Here is a 17,280-nt window from a genome sequence, read left to right as displayed (position 1 = left end):
ATTCATGCAGTCAGTGGCTAAGTTCATGTAATCAGTAGCTTACTTGCTACTATACCTAGGCTCAAATCCTGGCTTCCCTGCATGACTAAATTGTGTGATGTAAGGCAAATCAATTTACTTCATGCGCCTAATTTACCTGATAGTGATGTTTGAGAGCATTTTCAAGTAATTCAGTTCATGATGGAGCCTGTACAAAAACCTCACTTGTATTCGCTCTAATAGCCTGCAGTGTTCCATCATCCCTAACAGTAATATAGGCCATGACGTAAGGGACACCAGACATCTGGTTCATTTTGTTCACTCATGGTGTTGTCAGGAGGGAGTGTTAATAAATGTTTCAAAGTTCATGTTTCGAAACTTTCACTTCAAATACATGTGAATGTAATGTTGTGATCTGATTTACTAAAATGAAACACTTCCATATATCGACGAAATCTTTCTACATTTAAAAGCCTTCATTGTGTTCTTACATGTGGTTTTCTGCGTATCTTACATCTCAAGTATTTTGAATATTCGGAATATTCTTTGGTATTTGGACATGAGTCAGACCACTAGTTTAGCCTTGGCTTGCCTACAGAGCCATTTTAAGACATGGAGAGAGTAGGCAATTGTCCAAGGCCAAAACTTCCAAGGGGCCTGTCCGCCCTCCGCAAACACCACCAATTGATCATTGGACCAGCAGAGTTTTCTGAACTGGGTGCTGCTTGTTTACCCACTTGACAGTGCCTTTTCTGTTTCTGACCTCTTTGCTGAGCCTACTCTCAAAGTACGCAATACTTTCTGATACTCATGGAGGGTCCATCTTGTCTGATTTTAGGAGTTGTCCCACCTAGTTATTCTCTTCCTTATTTGTCCAGTTCTTAGCAACAACCCTTTGCATCACTGGATCTCCCACCTATCTCAGCTTCATCCTGCTTTTTAATTCTCTTTGTCTGGTGGTTCAGGCTCCCAGTTCTGAAATAAATGGGGAGTCCTTGACACTCCCTGTAATGCAACAGTCAGGCCTACTTAGTGCTGTGAGACTATAGACAAGTTATGGGTACCTCAGATCCTGACTTAGGGGGTCATTCCGACCCTGGCGGTAAAAACCGCCAGGGCCGGGGTCCGCGGGAGCACCGCCAACAGGCTGGCGGTGCTCCTTTGGGCATTCTGACCGCGGCGGTACAGCTGCGTCCAGAAACGGAAAGTCGGCGGTGTACCGCCGACTTTACGCTGCCCATGGGAATCCTCCATGGCGGCGCAGCTTGCTGCGCCGCCATGCGGATTCCGACCCCCTCACCGCCATCCTGTTCCTGGCGGTGAGGGGTGTCATGGGGCCCCTGGGGGCCCCTGCAGTGCATGGGCACTGCAGGGGCCCCCGTAAGAGGGCCCCACTTTGAATTTCAGTGTCTGCTCAGCAGACACTGAAATTTGCGACGGGTGCTACTGCACCTGTCGCACACCTTCCACTCCGCCGGCTTCAACGTGGAAGGGTGTTTCCCACTGGGCTGGCGGGCGGCCTTTTGGCGGTCGCCCGCCAGCCCAGTGGGAAACCCAGAATGACCGCCGCGGTCTTTTGACCGCAGTACGGTCTTCTGGCGGTCCCAGCCAGGCCGGCGGCTACCGCCGCCGGCCGGGGTCGGAATGAGCCCCTTAATGTCTTAGACGGTCACCCACACCATCTACTCTGCCTTGTTTCTAGTCTAGTGCCATAGGCTGTTATGATACATCTGTCCCCTTCAGGTTTCCATGCTTTCTCAGAACCCCTCATGAAAGTATCCTCTACACTGTTTTGGCTAGGCAAGTGGCACTGGACATTACGTCCCTATGTACAGCTCCGAAGGAGCATTTGAGACTAGCACTTGTTGGGTGTCTGTTGTGCCAACTGTGAAGTATACAGCAGCTCTGTCATTGCAGGATTAAAATACAGCTTGTCTGACAACACTGTGGTAAGCCCCTTTTTGGAGGGCCACTGAGGCAGGCAGCAACGACTGGGCTTTTGCAATGGGGGTTGAGTTTATTTGTCACTGATGTCCTGGGGCCCCTTCTACTATGGCTCTGCAAACTTGGACAAGTAAAATCCTTCCACACTTAACCATGAGGGTAGCAATGGCAAGCCGTCACAGAATTCAATAAAGACCTATTGGAGAGCTAAGGTCTATTCTACCGCAATGCCAATTAATTCCCTTACTATTTTCATAAAGCAGGTTGCCCACCTCCCTGGATCAGTTGACCAATAAACGAATTCTTAAATTGTAGCACAAAATGAAGAAGCAATGCCCCATCATCAACATTTCACAGTTAATTCAATGAGTCCAAAATTAGAGTTCCAAACGTTTTAAGAAGGTATTATTAAAATTAACTTCTTTATTGTTCTTCAGATTTTCTTCATAAAATACAGTCAAGCAGCTGATAAGCTTTATCCGGGCTTGCGCTCTGTAATTGATATCCCAAACAAATATTTGGGGTCATCCACATACCACTTAGTAAGGTCAAGCAGAAGATACAAATAATAAATTATTTGGAAACCCTTAGTGTTTCCAAAACTGTTTGCCATGGGTTTTAAAAAGTTTAGAAACACAATCAAGTGTTTTCTGCTGTTTTCCCTCTAAGAAAGATTGGATAGATTTTGGTTGGGGTGATGCCCTTGACACTGTGCTCAAGGGCATCAATATACAATTGAACAAGGACATAATGTGCACCCAGGTTATTACATACCTAGAGGCAATCCCACACAGAGCACAGTGAAGAAATAGAGCAATATGAAAAACAGTTTAAAAAATTAACTTCTCAGATGTTTCCATAAAATTGACCTTTGGTACTGAATTTTTGTCCTGAAATTTGACTCTATGTACTGATTTTTTACAGTCCTGTCCAGAATCTGCCTCCATGATTGGTAGTCACTCTAATACCAGTCCTCTAATATGCTTAAGCACCTTATCAGGGGTAGGAAGCGCTATATAAATGCAATTAAAAACATAAATAACAATGTAATCACATGCGTTTCACAGTTGGAGTGTTTCACTGCTGTGGGCGAGGTCCTTCAGTATATGGGGCAGGCTGCCTAAGCAGTTTATCCACCTAAGCAATGAGAACCTGGAGCTAAGCCGGTTTGTCAAGCAGCAGGAGGCACCGGGCCCCAGTTATTGTTCTGCAGTCTGCGGAACAAGGCGCACAGGCAGCCTTAATTATTTTAATAACAGACTTGTGGAGGTGACACCTTTTACTGTCCTGCACATGCGGGTGTTTTCTGACAGAATACATTCTCCTACGCCTTTGTAAAGCGATTGGGCGGATAGGTGACTTATTCCTCAAACACTCCTGTGACAGACACAGTGGAATCCTAATAAAGTGGGGCTGCAAACATATGCTGTCCTTGTGTCAAGGCCACACTAGAAATGTGTAGGAGTGGTGGGCCTTGCTATTAGCCTTCATCTAACATCAGACTGCATGCTTCTTGAAGTAGTGGGCAATGGTGGGGTGTGTTTGTAGGAGCACAAAGCTTGCACCAGGGTAAATACAAAAAGCATTCTGTTTCATTGTTTTTCTTTTGTGTTATTTATTTGCTTTGTAATGTGAGGAATGTGATTTCACTTGGTTATTTTGTATGCTCTTTATAAATGAAAAAAAAAACAATCTTCTTCAGTCAGAAAATGTGGACCAAGGACTGATATTTGAAAGAGAAGTACTTTTCTTGGTGGTTAGAAAACCGTATAATTTTGATGACGATAGGAGAGAACTATTTTGGGGAGACTGTGGGCATCTCCCATCTTTCAGACTCTGGTGCCACATCAAACGTGATGACGCAAAGTGTATTACCACAATGCCCCCATTTCTCCTCGGTCCTTACCTTAAATAGAGTCATGCACAGGAAACAAGCAATAAAACTGGCCCTTTTACAAAAGCTTTTAAACCCTCCTCCTTGCTTGTCTTAAGCACCCGATATTTCACCAGGAAGTGGTGTTGGCCTGAGGCAGACAGACAACCGCCCGGTGGGAGCGGCTCTGCACATAGCTAAGTTGCCCATCTTTCCATGTTTTTGTTTCATGTTTTTGCTATGTTTGTGATGTTTTGTACAGAGGTTCTTCTGCTTTTCTTTGCTTCTCTTGTGGACACGTCCAGAAACCAGTTTAGTTTGTTTACTCTTGGTTTCTAATGATAGCTCTTGTCATGCACCCTGATGTGCCAGAGGCCTGGCATCCCTTTTGAGGGCTTACTGTTACACCATGCTTTAGTCTCCTCTAGCTGCTACTCTCTTCTGCCAGTTTAGGGTTATGGAGAATACTTCCTTAATATTACTGTTTCAGTCTCTTTCAACAGGTTCCTAGGTAGGTGTTTATTTTATTCTTCTTCTTCTCCTTCTTCTTTTTCTTTTCCTTCATCTTTTTCTTATCTTTCTTCTCCTGCTTTTTCTTCTTCCCTTTTCCCCATTTTCATTGTTTTCTTCTTCTTTTGAAAATTACCTTTTTCCTTCTACTTATCCTCCAACTTCTTCCTCTTCTTCGTTTTACTGTTGTTTTGTTGTTATTATCATTATCAGTTTGTGAGTTTTAATATCTGCCTGGAAAGTTTCCAAAGGGATGTCTTACAAAGAGTCAATCTTATTATCAATTGAAGGTAATTAAAAATCGTCAGTATTGGATTTTACTCGCTATGAATGGTTCTAATACTGCTAAAAGTCAAATCAGTAAGACTTTAAAATCCTCCACTCTGTGAACAAGTTGGTGGTCAGCAGAGGACATGGTAGGCTGATTGTGTGGGATCGTGTCACAGATTTGGTGTCTCGTTCTTGGCCCTGCGGCTTTTCATCAGTGCATCTGATAAAATACATGACAGCTGTGTGCTACGGGAACAGTGATCACACCTCATATTGTATCATTGTGGCAATTTTTACAATTGTTATAGGGCCTGTGGCCAGAAACGGGTGCAATATCAGGCAGCATCCAGATTCTTGTCCCTAGGGTCCACAAGCAACCTTATAAGTCATGGAAGGTAATAATCAGAACCTAGATACTTGATAAAAGTTCATACATATGTGACTTTAAGCCAATACTCATATATTGGGCTGCCTTTAGCCTTCCATTCCCTCAGAAGATGCTGAGTAGCGTCATGACACTGCCAATCGACTCCTTGTGCGACTGTCAAGATTCTTCATTCTGTAGAAGTCATGCAAGATATGCTACATTATGGTTCCAGGAACCTCTAGAATCCAATACTTTCCAACCTTTCCCATACATTAGTCCAGCATCTAGCCATCATTGAGCAAGACCCCCCTTTGTGCAATGTGTAGCTGGGAGGACTGTTGTCCCTTGAAAATACAAAAAGCTGGTTTTGCTTGGCTTTCACATTAATCTTACAGTGAACAGCTGGAATGAGACTGAAAAATGTGCATGTCACCAAATGTTTGTCATGCCTGTTTCTCTGCAGAAAGAAGCAAGGAATGTGTCCTGTGCCACAGCAATACCTGTCCTTTGTTTGCCTGTTGCATTTTTGTTCTGTTGACATGTCATTCCCTTCTAAATCTGAAAGTGAAAGCGTCTGGGACATAATCATAGAAGGGCAAGAAAGCAATTCATCATATAAACAAGAGAGAACAAGGCGGTGATTCTAACCGCGGCGGGAGGCGGTCGCCGCCCGCCATGCGGTTACCGCCAAATGACCGCACCGCGGTCACAAGACCGCGGCGGCCATTCTGGCTTTCCCGCTGTGCTGGCGGGCGACCGCCAAAAGGCCGCCCGCCAGCACAGCGGGAAAGACCCAGCAACGATGAAGCCGGCTCCGAATGGAGCCGGTGGAGTTGCTGGAGTGCGACGGGTGCAGTAGCACCCGTCGCGAATTTCAGTGTCTGCTAGGCAGACACTGAAATTCCTTTTGGGGCCCTCTTACGGGGGCCCCTGCAGTGCCCATGCCATTGGCATGGGCACTGCAGGGGCCCCCAGGGGCCCCGCGGCACCCCCTACCGCCATCCTGTTCCTGGCGGGAGACCCGCCAGGAACAGGATGGCGGTAGGGGGTGTCAGAATCCCCATGGCGGCGGAGCGCGCTCCGCCGCCATGGAGGATTCTCAAGGGCAGTGGAAAGTCGGCGGTACACCGCCGACTTTCCGTTTCTGGCCGCGGCGGTCAGAATGCCCAGCAGTGCACCGCCAGCCTGTTGGCGGTGCTACCGCGGTCATTCGCCCTGGCGGTTTTTACCGCCAGGGTTAGAATGACCCCCCAAGTGTCTCTGGGACCTGAAAGAAGTACTGAGTTATAATGGAGTGTGCACAGGAGGGTAACATGGTCAGGGCAACAAAGAATCTCACCCTTGCATGTGCATTTGCAATCTTGCATTGCAAGGTGCTAGTCTGTGCTAGTTTGTGCTTTGATTCATTTAAAGCTCCCCTGACTCGACTCATCCACCCATGGGGACCTTCTGGACACAAGAAGGGACTGGGAGCTAAACCATGCTCAAAATGTGTTTGTCTCGGAAGGCATAGATGAAATCTAAGCCTTTAAAAGGTTGTGTAGTTGCTGCTCAAGTTCTCAGCTATGGTTCATCTCCTGATTGTTATCTCACTCCTTGGGCCACAAGTGTACATTAGTAGATAATACCCCAGCTTTTAAAAAGTTGCATAACTCCTGCTCATTTCAACAAGTTTGATTGCTGCTCCAGTTGTAGTATATGTGTTTGGTATAAATACACTGCTTTGGTAGTATGTGTGTTTCATTAACAGGGCTCCCATTTTTCTGTTTTTACTCATTTTTACAGATAAATAATGACAGAAAATAATGTGTTCGCTGTCTGCATTTATTTTGAAAATCCACAAAATACAGAAAATAGTTCTTCTTGTGAATGACTCTCCATGCTGTTTGGCATGAATTCCTGGACAACGGCTGAGCAGATAGACACCATGGGGAGTTAGAAAACTGGATAAGATTTCCTTAAATACCAGTATACGTTAACATATGTTTGTATATTATACTAACATTTACCTATAGTTGTAGTGTTTGATTACATTTAGCTGCTTCATTTTTTAAAGTGTGGCAGGCATCAAAATATAAGTGCATGTTTATCAGTTAAATAAATGTAGAAATATACCATTTTTCAACTCAATTTTCTCTCAAAACACAAAATAAATATGGATAAATACCAGTAGGAATGCCAAAAATAAATATGGATAAATACCAGTAGGAATGCCAAAAATAAATATGGATAAATGCAGAACAAGTACAGTAAAAAGACTGCATGGCCTCTGCACATGTTACTACTGGGATCACTGGGCCAAGTGATACCAATCTCTTTAGGTGTAAATACACACAAAGCTCTACTGTCCATCTAGCTAAGCTGGTGCTATGTAGATGCAGCGGCGGCTCCTCCATTAGGGTGAAGGAGCGTCGGCCCCCGCCAGCAGCAGCTGCAAGACCTTTTAAAAAACCCGATAATAAACTGGGTTTATTATTGTTTTCTTGAAAAGGGGTGAGTCATTGGGGGTGACGAGGACTTGAGGAGAGTGCACAGAGCACCCCCCTCAGAGCGCATGTGTGTATGGCCGGCCGTCTCGGGCAGGCCAAACACACATGCGCAGTAGGCTCTCTCCAGCCTAGCACTGTGTTGCCGGGATAGAGAGAGCCTGCACAGGCTCCCAGCCTGCCTGGGAGCGCCATAGCTGGGTGCTCCCAACCAATCCTAACGCTACTTTAAGCAACGTCAGGATTGGCTGCAGGGCAGGCTAGGGGCCTGTACCTGCAGCCTGGAGTGATGAGGGACAGAAGAGCGGCGCAGCGGCAACACTGGTAAGTTTTTGTTTGAGTTTTTTATTATTAAATGTTTCCCCCACCCCCCTGCACGCCACACCCGCCCAGCCCCTTTAGAGGTCAGTGAGCCACAACTGTGTAGATGCCTATAGACATGTGAGGAAACCAAAGAGCTCCTATCAAGCAGTAATTAATGCTACAATACGGGTGGCTTTGAATAGGTTTCACAGCTTTGATGCATATTACTAGCAGACTACTGTACTGAGCCCATTGTGAAATACGCACTAAACCTTATGAGAAACTTACAAAGCACCAATGAAAGCCATGGCACCAGTGGCAACAAACACACACACATGCAAGTGAATGTATCAGAAAAAAAACACAGGGACACACATAGCACGTGTTACCACGTCATGGAACAATATACGACAGAATACATTGTATGAAAATACCTAGCATACATACAACGTGGTCCAAAATTGACCTATAGTTAAAAGCAGTGTTCCTCTTCTATCAGCAATGACCACTATGGGCCAGTCTTTAGTTCACCTTTCTCAAACAGAACACACTAAACGGAACCCTGAAATGCTCATGAGCACAATACAACATCAACACCATACAGTTGGCAAATCAAGTCCAAGTCAACCTCACTTGTCTGCACTACGCCAACAAGCATCATAGAACCATTCTTAGCAATCTAGCCTAAACGTCCTACACCGTCACAGGCGCAGCACTGCACAAGACTGCATCGTGGCTACTTACCTGTCTAATGATCATGCCCAGAAAACAATCCACACAGATCGGGAATGAACAACTGATGACCCAGTTCAGTGCACACAGCAAAGTCTTCTGGCATATCAGTCCATACACGTAACATGCTTCAATGATCTTTAGTAGGATCAAACTCATTGTGTCTCCACATTAGCCAGCGGAAAACATCACTAAAACAGACACCTAACAAGTCTCTACCAAAAAACACAACCACACAGAACCAGTGGATGGAAATCGCAGAACTGTACAAAAATGGGCCTGGATTGAAAAACTGCCTTACTAATGGCAGAAGGTGCTATGCACAAGTTCATAACATAAAGGTTAACATACCGCTGTTGCCATTTTTGCGCCTCTTGTGTTTAGGTTCCTTTTATAGGCTGGCCGTACACAGGGGCAGTGTGTGTAGATGAAGAGTATCATTTATGTATGAATTTCAACCACATTTCTTTCAGGCATTTTGTCTGTCCAACAATCGTAAATGTCCATGACACTTTTGGGGTTTTGAAAATGATTTGTTCTTGCTATGTCCGTTACAATGTGCCGGGGTTTTGTCCAGATTAATTACGAGTTCTGTGAACATTCCCTAGACTATCCAGTCATGTTAGATTAGGTTTAGCTCTTTTAAAATTCCTGTACACCAAGATTAGGTTTCTTGGTGTACCTGTCTCTCTAGCGGTTCCCCTTTGCAATGTCTGCAGTTTGCTGTTCAGTTAGTAAATAACTCGGTTCTGTGAGGTGTCTAGTTGTAATTGCTCTTCCAGAGTTCGGTAATTGTATATTTTCCAGTTTGCTATTTACTCGGTTTTGCCTTTTCTTTTCACACTAGCACTACATACACTCACTGACAATATGAAGGACATCGTTGCGGCATTTTCTAGTGCACTTTTTGTGGTATTTTTCCATTTCATGTTCAGTCGAACAGGTCTATGGTTTACTGTCTAGGTGAAGGTCTTCTTTGCCCCAAGTTGGTGTGTTTACTTGGTATACAGAGTCGTGCTGCTTCAGTTCTTTGTGTATTGCATGATTGACAACCCTGTTTGTCTCGGGAATGGGTTTATTGTAACTGGTAACACGCCAGAGATCACTGGCCATTAGATTCTGCAGGTCATTCTGAGGGAAAGTAGACTATTTTAGAGCACATTTGTTGGGATGCCATCAGGTAAGATGACCTTGCGGCTCCACAAACAGTTGGGCGCGATTGGTCTTGGTTTCTCTTTTCTCTTGAACATACCTTTCAATTTCTCTGAATTTCAACCAGTTCAGTCTAAGTGCCACCACAATGTTGGTCATCTGCGCCATACCCCTAGAGAAATAACTAGTTTTTTTCCATTCTTGTGAACTGAGCTATGGTATTGTAATGCAGACATAGTTAATAGCCACCATTTTATCCGCACCTCTGTTCAACTTATTACTGAAATATTTGAGGTTGTTTTCTAAAACATATGTAGTTTTTTTTGTCGCCCGAGCAGGTCTGTAGCATGGTTCCCTTCTGAAGAGGAAGTTACATTTACTCCAGTTAATTTTATGATGAGAGACTTTTGAACACTGATCCATGGCTGTCACAGTTGCTTCACTGACTTTTCTGTGGATTTTCCAGGTTTACCATAACAAGGCCTGGTTAAGGAATAACCATGCCCCTCCTGTTGCAGAATGGATCTCTTTTGTAATCTCAGTCCTAGTTAAGACCAGCATCAGTGGTTACAAAGCTTGTTGTGGTCTTCCTACAGACAAAACCAGCTGTTTATCAGGAGGCAGCATTTTATACAGTACTCCACAAAGCCAAATCTTGCACACAGACCCAAATCTTGCTCAAGATTTGATGGATTTTGGGTTAATCTCAGTTGTCCCTAGTTGTTGATTTCCAAATCTTTATTTGTCTGACACACCCAAAGGAGCTTTTTGGTGTCAACATCTGTAATTTTTTCGTTCATCCTGCCCCGAACGCAGCGTTGCAAACACAGCCACTTTTAAACAATACCAGTCTGCTGCCTTTCGGTTCCATCTCATGGTCACTAAAACAACTGGTGCCGAAAGAAATGTGAAAGATATAACATCGATCTTGACAGACAATGACGACTATTTTAAACAAGCACTGGCAATGCCAATTGATCATTACTTTTAAGTAATAAGTGAGCCTGATTGGTTTTTGCCAATGCTTGTTATAGAGAGGAGTGGTGACAGGAGGCAACACTGCATGTACCTGTGTATCTTGAATGGTCTGGACAGGAGCATGCCACAGTCCTTTGAGGGCCATTGGATTGACATATAACACTTTGACCTTACCTATGAAGTGTGTTCTAATGCCAGGCTGTCCACAGTGGGAGACAAGTAGTTCCATTCCACTCCAAGAGAGGAGGGTGAGGTAGTAAGAAGGTCTTTTGGTGATCCTACATGGAGCTGAGTCTTCAGTGGCGGCTCGTCATGTTCTGGCACTGCCACACCATCTAGTGCAAGCTGCCACACTTTCAATATCTCCATTTTTTTACCAATGCACCCGCAGGCTAAATGCTTTCGTTCATGAATAACGTGTTAGGGCGTGAGGTAGAATCTTATTGTGGTGATTCAGTCATGTAGAAAAAGGCATGGCTCTCCTATCGGAGGACCCTCTAGCATGCACAGTGGAGCAGTAAGTGACATGCGCACTGTATGTACTACCTTACAACACTTGCTGTTTCAGGGAGCCAGAGGACCTAGAACACAGGCCGCCTCAGTCTCTTAGAGCGTCTTAGGTCACCTTGCCTTGCCAATCCTGATGCCCCTTTTATGCTCATTACAAAAAAGAGAGCAGTTGTATCCGGATGGGCTGGAGATGGGCTACTCTGGCATGAAGCACCCTCAAGAACCTGCATCCATTCTCTGTACTTGTGTAACTAATAGGCACCACAAATGAGAGAACTACAATAACACAGTAAATCAATTTGTGGCTACACTTTAAAGCCACAGATTGATGGCCACATTCGTTCTTGTCCTCAGCTTAGCTGTCTTCCTCAGTCAGTGTGCATGAGGGCCTCGCTACCTTCCTCCTCCGCACCCAGCTTGTCAGCCCCACAATGCTTCATGACACCCTAGCACATGCCGTGCATGTGCTGGTGCTTCCCAGGGCTCAGGAGGCAGAGAGTAGCTCTCTGACTCTTGAACTCTAAGGGGTCACAGCACCATGTGGTTTGGTGCCTAGATGTCAGCCTCCTCTTTCATGTTGCATCTGTACCAGAGATAAGTAAACTAAAAATAGGTAGGAGCTGCCAGTCTGGCTCGCCAAGATTCAGTAGAGGGGCAGTGGCAGAGAGTTTAGTTTAGTTTTAAGGATTTATAAAGCGCGTAGTGACCCGAAGGCATCCCAGCGCTAAACCTAACCTGACCAGTGCTAGCAATAGGAGAATTCAGAGAGCTACCTACAGAAAAGAATGGTCTTAAGTTTTTTTCTAAAAAGCAGTTCTGAGTGTTCATGACGGAGTTCAGAGGGAAGATCATTCCAGAGACGAGCGGCCTTGGTGGAGAAGGAGTTGGCCCCCCAGGCTCTCTTAGACCGTGAGAGACGTGGCTGTCAGTGGGAATGCATGAAGCTGTGTGTACATGAAATGTCTGTTTGTGTGTTAATGTATATGGATGACTGTGTTCTTAAGTGTGATGGTCTGTGATACATGCTGTCCTCATTGGCTAGAAGAAGCCAAGACTTGCTCATTTTCTTTGACTCTCCGTTGGTAGTTGTGGTTGAGCTGTCAAAACTTACTCTACAAAAAGGGAAGGCATTTTAGCTGAAACACAGTTTACCACACTCAACAAGGTCTATTTCCAGTCACTTGTATTTCACTTAATATGTATTTAATACACCCTTAAACTAGCATAGGCAGCTACAAGAGTGTGCAATGGAGAAAACAGAGTGTCAGTGATTTAGAGTTAAGATATGACCTCAAATGCTTTCAATTTTTATTTTACGGAAATAATACATTTATTTCTATAAGACTCTAGGCAAGCCAAATTCACCTTTAAAAGACTTAAGTCTTCAGGGTCAAATACTGTTTAATATGAGAAACACAAATAATGGATGGATATGCCTGGATTAGGTGATTAGTATTACTCTGCAATGTTTGGATTAAGAAAATACTGCTCAACTAACCTAGGATACGCACAAGTCCATTCTGATATAGGTCTGCAGTAGAAACACAAACATGGAAATGAGGCGTATTGTAGCAAACATGCACAAAAGATAAAGATTGTTAACTGCATAAAACATTCAAAACAAAAAGAGAACTAAGCAATGGAAGGCTCCACTTTCATGAGGCTACTGTGACAAAGTGAAACACACCCATCCCCACTGACACCCTATTTTGTCCATTCAAATTCCCCAAAAGCTCCTCTTGCAGCCACATCAGACTCCAAAGTGCACTCAAAAGACATTAAGACACCCCCCAACAGTATTGGCACTCTTGGGCTTCCGAGGGACACTCACTTTTAGCAGAGACCACTCCAAGTGGAAGAAATCAGTCCACCAGTGAAACCCTGTCGTTGCTCAGTCTTTCCACAGTGGACTAGTACATTACCACCATCAGTGACATAAGCATTTACCATAGTATGTAAAGTATTATAGTTTTTTAGTTAGAAAATGCCACCCAAGCAATTCAAGAATGAACAAAAGAGCTTCTAACGAGTGTTCTCCTCTCTCTAGATTTCAACAAAAAGCACACTTTAGTCCAGACTCGAGCATAGCTTGCAGTGCAAGTCAAATCAAAATGTTCCAAAATTTAGAATGATACACTGCATAAGGCAGGCCAATCACATGAGCTATCTGAGGTCCACATTTTAGTTGTAAAGCAAACACACTGAATGTCCTCAAGAGACCCTTGCCTTACCCACAAACTATTCTAAAACAGGCCTCAATAGACCTTTAAATAGATCTAAAAACTAATGATATCCAAGAGGAACCCTCACAGCCCCAACATACTTTCGCAGGGTTCCCAACAGACATAGGCCCTCATTCTGACCCTGGCGGTTTGTAACCGCCAGGGCAGAGGGCAGACGAAGCACCGCCAACAGGCTGGCGGTGCTTCCGGGGCAATTCTGACCGCGGCGGTAAAGCCGCGGTCAGAAAAGGGGAACCGGCGGTTTCCCGCCGGTTTTCCCCTGCCCCAGGGAATCCTCCATGGTGGCGCTATGGGGATTCCGACCCCCTTCCCGCCAGCCTGTTCCTGGCGGTTTACACCGCCAGGAAGAGGCTGGTGGGAACGGGTGTCGTGGGGCCCCTGGGGGCCCCTGCAGTGCCCATGCCACTGGCATGGGCACTGCAGGGGCCCCCTAACAGGGCCCCATTAAGATTTTCAGTGTCTGCAAAGCAGACACTGAAAATCGCGACGGGTGCCACTGCACCTGTCGCACCCCAGCAAATCCGCCGGCTCCATTCGGAGCCGGCTTCATCTTTGCTGGGGCTTTCCCGCTGGGCCGGCGGGTGATCTGCTTGAGATCGCCCGCCGGCCCAGCGGGAAAGTTGTGATCACCGCCGCGGTCATTTGACCGTGATGCGGTGTTTGGGCGGTTTCCGCCCGGCGGGCACCGCCCGCCGCCCGCCGGGGTCGGAATGACCCCCATAGTTTGCACATGACTCGTAAATGGGCTCCACTTGCCCACTCCATGGCCCAAATAGACCCCAAAACTGCCAATAAGTAACATCATGTGACCTTTGCCAATCCATTCTCAGACGTCATCAGGCTTCCCATTGTTCACATATCCTTCGCTAGACTCTTACATGGCCCCTCCTAGACTCTCACAGCCCAACACAGACACTGACTTCATCCCCAAAGGGCGCTACAGAATTTCACATAGCTATCATTAGACCAACACATAGACATATATGTTTTCTAGAGATCCTTACATCGCCCTCAACAGAACATAACCCTGCACAGTCTTTCTCATAGCTGACATGAGACATTCACGAAGTGTCCAGCACACCTTCACTGAGTCCCCAACATCCATATGGCTCCAAACAAACCATGAATAACTCCAAAGAAACCCCAAATTACCCAGAAGACCCTCACCAAGTTCCCTGACAGCCCTCCACCGTGCATACAAGTAAACCCTCAGAAAAAGCTCAATTGATGCTCACACGACGCTCAACAGACACTTGCAGAATCTCCGACAGACCCCATAATCGCCACAGACCACAACATAGTTCATATAGCAACAGCATCACCTCGTATAACCACCAATAAACCCCTCATACTGTGTCCAATACACTGTTTCACAGCTCTCGAGGTACCTTCACGTAGTGTCTAACAGGCCTAAACATAGCTTCCACAAGAACATCACAGACAATCATTTGGCACCGCCTGGGCCCTCACGCATTCCCAGCTGACCCTCAACAAACCCACACATTTCCCAACATTGAATCACCTAGGCTTAAACCGGCTCCCAATAACCCCAGTGGACCCTCACTGTGACCCCTCAAGACTACCACACAGCTCTCTACAGACTCGAACAAACCTTGGCAAAGCCTCCAACATGACCTCATATGACCCTCAGCAGACTCTCACGTGACATGGCCCTTGACAGATCCTCCTCCTCAGAGGCCCGTCGCTAGGCACGCTCCTCTTCCGTGTGTTCCTCACACGCAGCCCCTCCTCCCCACAGGCCCTTCGCCTGATGACACACAGTCTCCTTCCTCCTCCTCAGAAGCTCACCCAACACCCTGCTTTAGCTTATATCGCCGTCTTCTGTCAATCATTTGCAGCGCTTTCAAGATTTGTACGTCTGCTCACCAACAAAGTTAATTTGTAAACCCCTGCATTTGTTTCCTTCGTCGTTCTTAGTATTTAATCTCTTCTATTTCTGTGTGTGAGAAGCATGCAGCCAGTGTGTCTATAAGGCAGTGTGTGCGTGGAACCCTCAGACTGTGTGCGTGAGGCCACGTGTGAGCTAATGTGCGCGTGAGAGAGAAGGGCTAGAGTGATAGTTTGTGCGCGAGATATTGTGTGCGTGTGAGACAGTTCAGTATGAACGAAAGGATAGATGTGGGGTGGTTAAGTGTGAGGTGTGCAGAGTCAGAGTTTGTGTGCGTGCGTAGTGCTACTGGGACAACTTGAGAGTTTGGAAGAGTGTGCGTGAGAATGCTTGTCTTATTCACCAATAACTTAATTCAATTAGGTTGGAAAGAGCCAATTCTTGAAAGATACCTTAAGGAAGCACAAGTTACAGACAAACAAGAGGGCGCCAACCCCACTCAGAATCCCTTCCTCGCTGTCTCACCTCTGTCCCTACCTGGCAGTACCTTGACGTGGTGCTCCGCCACGGGTCGTCCTGAGGATCCTCCTTCGGTGGCCAAAGCCTCTCGCCGCTCCTTCACCGGTGACCGAGGTCCCTCGAGGCTCCTCCGATCCGCTCTCCCTGGTCCTCAGAGCACGACGTACTTTGCGATGGGGATGCACTGGTGATGGAGGCCTGCTTCTCGTTGCCACGGACACCCATCCATTCAAAAAGCGGCTCGCGGCCAATCAGGGCTCACCGTGGACCCACTCATGTGCCGTCGGAGTGCCTGTTATGTGTCTGAGAGTGAAGAGCATGGCAGTGTCCAGGGAGACGGAGCAGGGGCGGTGGGGGCCGTCCAGGGCTTTGTGTCTGTGCGGGCTTGGTGGGGGATGAAGAGTTGGGGAGGCGGCGATGCTGCTCTTACCGGTGGCCCATTTACTGAGGATAAGAAAAGGGAGCGAGAGGAGGTGGGTAAGTGGGGGCGGCTGAACAGAGACAGAGGCGACTAGCCAAGTAAGAAAATAGCTAGATTTCAGGATGAGCCAATACGCTGGCAAGCAATTCATGGCATGGCAACGTCACATGCATGCTTTTATCGACACGTGAGTGCCTTTCCCAGCCCGTCATCCAATCCTGAAAGGGTACAATGGGCCTGAAAGCAAGCAAGAAAAATGACCCCGCTTTCCTAGTTTCGTAGTACAAAACATATAATTGGGGTGTAGCGGGAGCTTAAAATACTTAGACCTCGGTGCCACTTACCTGCTGCGCGTTTGACAGCTAGGCGCAGCCTTCATGCTTCCCAGAGGCCACGTTAAACGCAAAGAGTAGGGTCTCAGTGTGCGTGCACGTGCTCTTTAACACTTCCTTTCTGCCAGTTCACCCATACTTCAAGTGGCCTTTTGGGTGCAGGAAACGGGAACAGACGACACAGTGTGCACGCATGTAGGCCTCAAGTGCAGCAACGGGCCTTGTTTTCTTTAGCGTCATCCCATCTGAGGTCGGCCATTAAGCAAGACTGACTCCATGCGAGGCCGACTCAGCACGTATTAAAGCCTCAGTGAGGCTGCGGGCTGTCCTGCAGGCTTATCACTTAGCACTGTAGCTTGGGACCGTGTCACTCCAGTAGTAATTCCTTATACGTGAGGCCTAGCTCTTTACCCTTGATTCCCACCACATCCTCGGCACATCCCTCCTGCTGCTGCTGCCACTGCCTGGTCTTGTGGTGTCTTGCATATGTCTGCCTTACTGGAAATTTCCTGCTGACTAGTTTCAAATGCGTTGTACTAGGTTCAGTTGCAGCGTCCTCACCATACTAAACACACGGCTCAACAAACATTGCCAATACTCAGGCCTGGCTTTAAATTAATGTTGCAAGGTAATGTGAAGCATTACAAGTAGGTACCATGAGAATAGATAAGTATTTGAGTGATAGCAAAAAACTGGATGTAATATTGGTGTAGGTTAAAAGGTCAGGGGACAGTTACACTGTCCTGCCAGCTCTCCCTGCTGCCTTTGCCTGCCTACTCTGCTGAGTAGGGCAGGGTGCTGTCTAGCCTGTT

The 17,280-nt window shown here is 46.3% G+C and overlaps 1 protein-coding gene across 2 annotated transcripts in view; it reads right to left on the bottom strand.

The window, feature by feature from the left end:
* Positions 1-15,873, bottom strand: part of RASSF7 (Ras association domain family member 7) — a 215,913-nt gene extending 200,040 nt beyond the window's left edge. The window contains exon 1 of one of the 2 annotated variants that reach the window (XM_069223074.1): positions 15,744-15,873. The gene's annotated coding sequence lies outside the window, so the exon portion shown is untranslated. Of the gene's footprint in view, positions 1-15,733 lie in introns of both variants that reach the window. The other variant, XM_069223072.1, reaches the window with a different exon arrangement.
* Positions 15,874-17,280: the final 1,407 nt, after the last annotated feature.

This window comes from Pleurodeles waltl, chromosome 3_1 (genome assembly GCF_031143425.1).
Source record: "Pleurodeles waltl isolate 20211129_DDA chromosome 3_1, aPleWal1.hap1.20221129, whole genome shotgun sequence".
NCBI lineage: Eukaryota > Metazoa > Chordata > Amphibia > Caudata > Salamandridae > Pleurodeles > Pleurodeles waltl.
The sequence above is the reverse complement of the archived record's forward strand: the minus strand, read 5'-3'. Positions and strand labels throughout refer to the sequence as shown.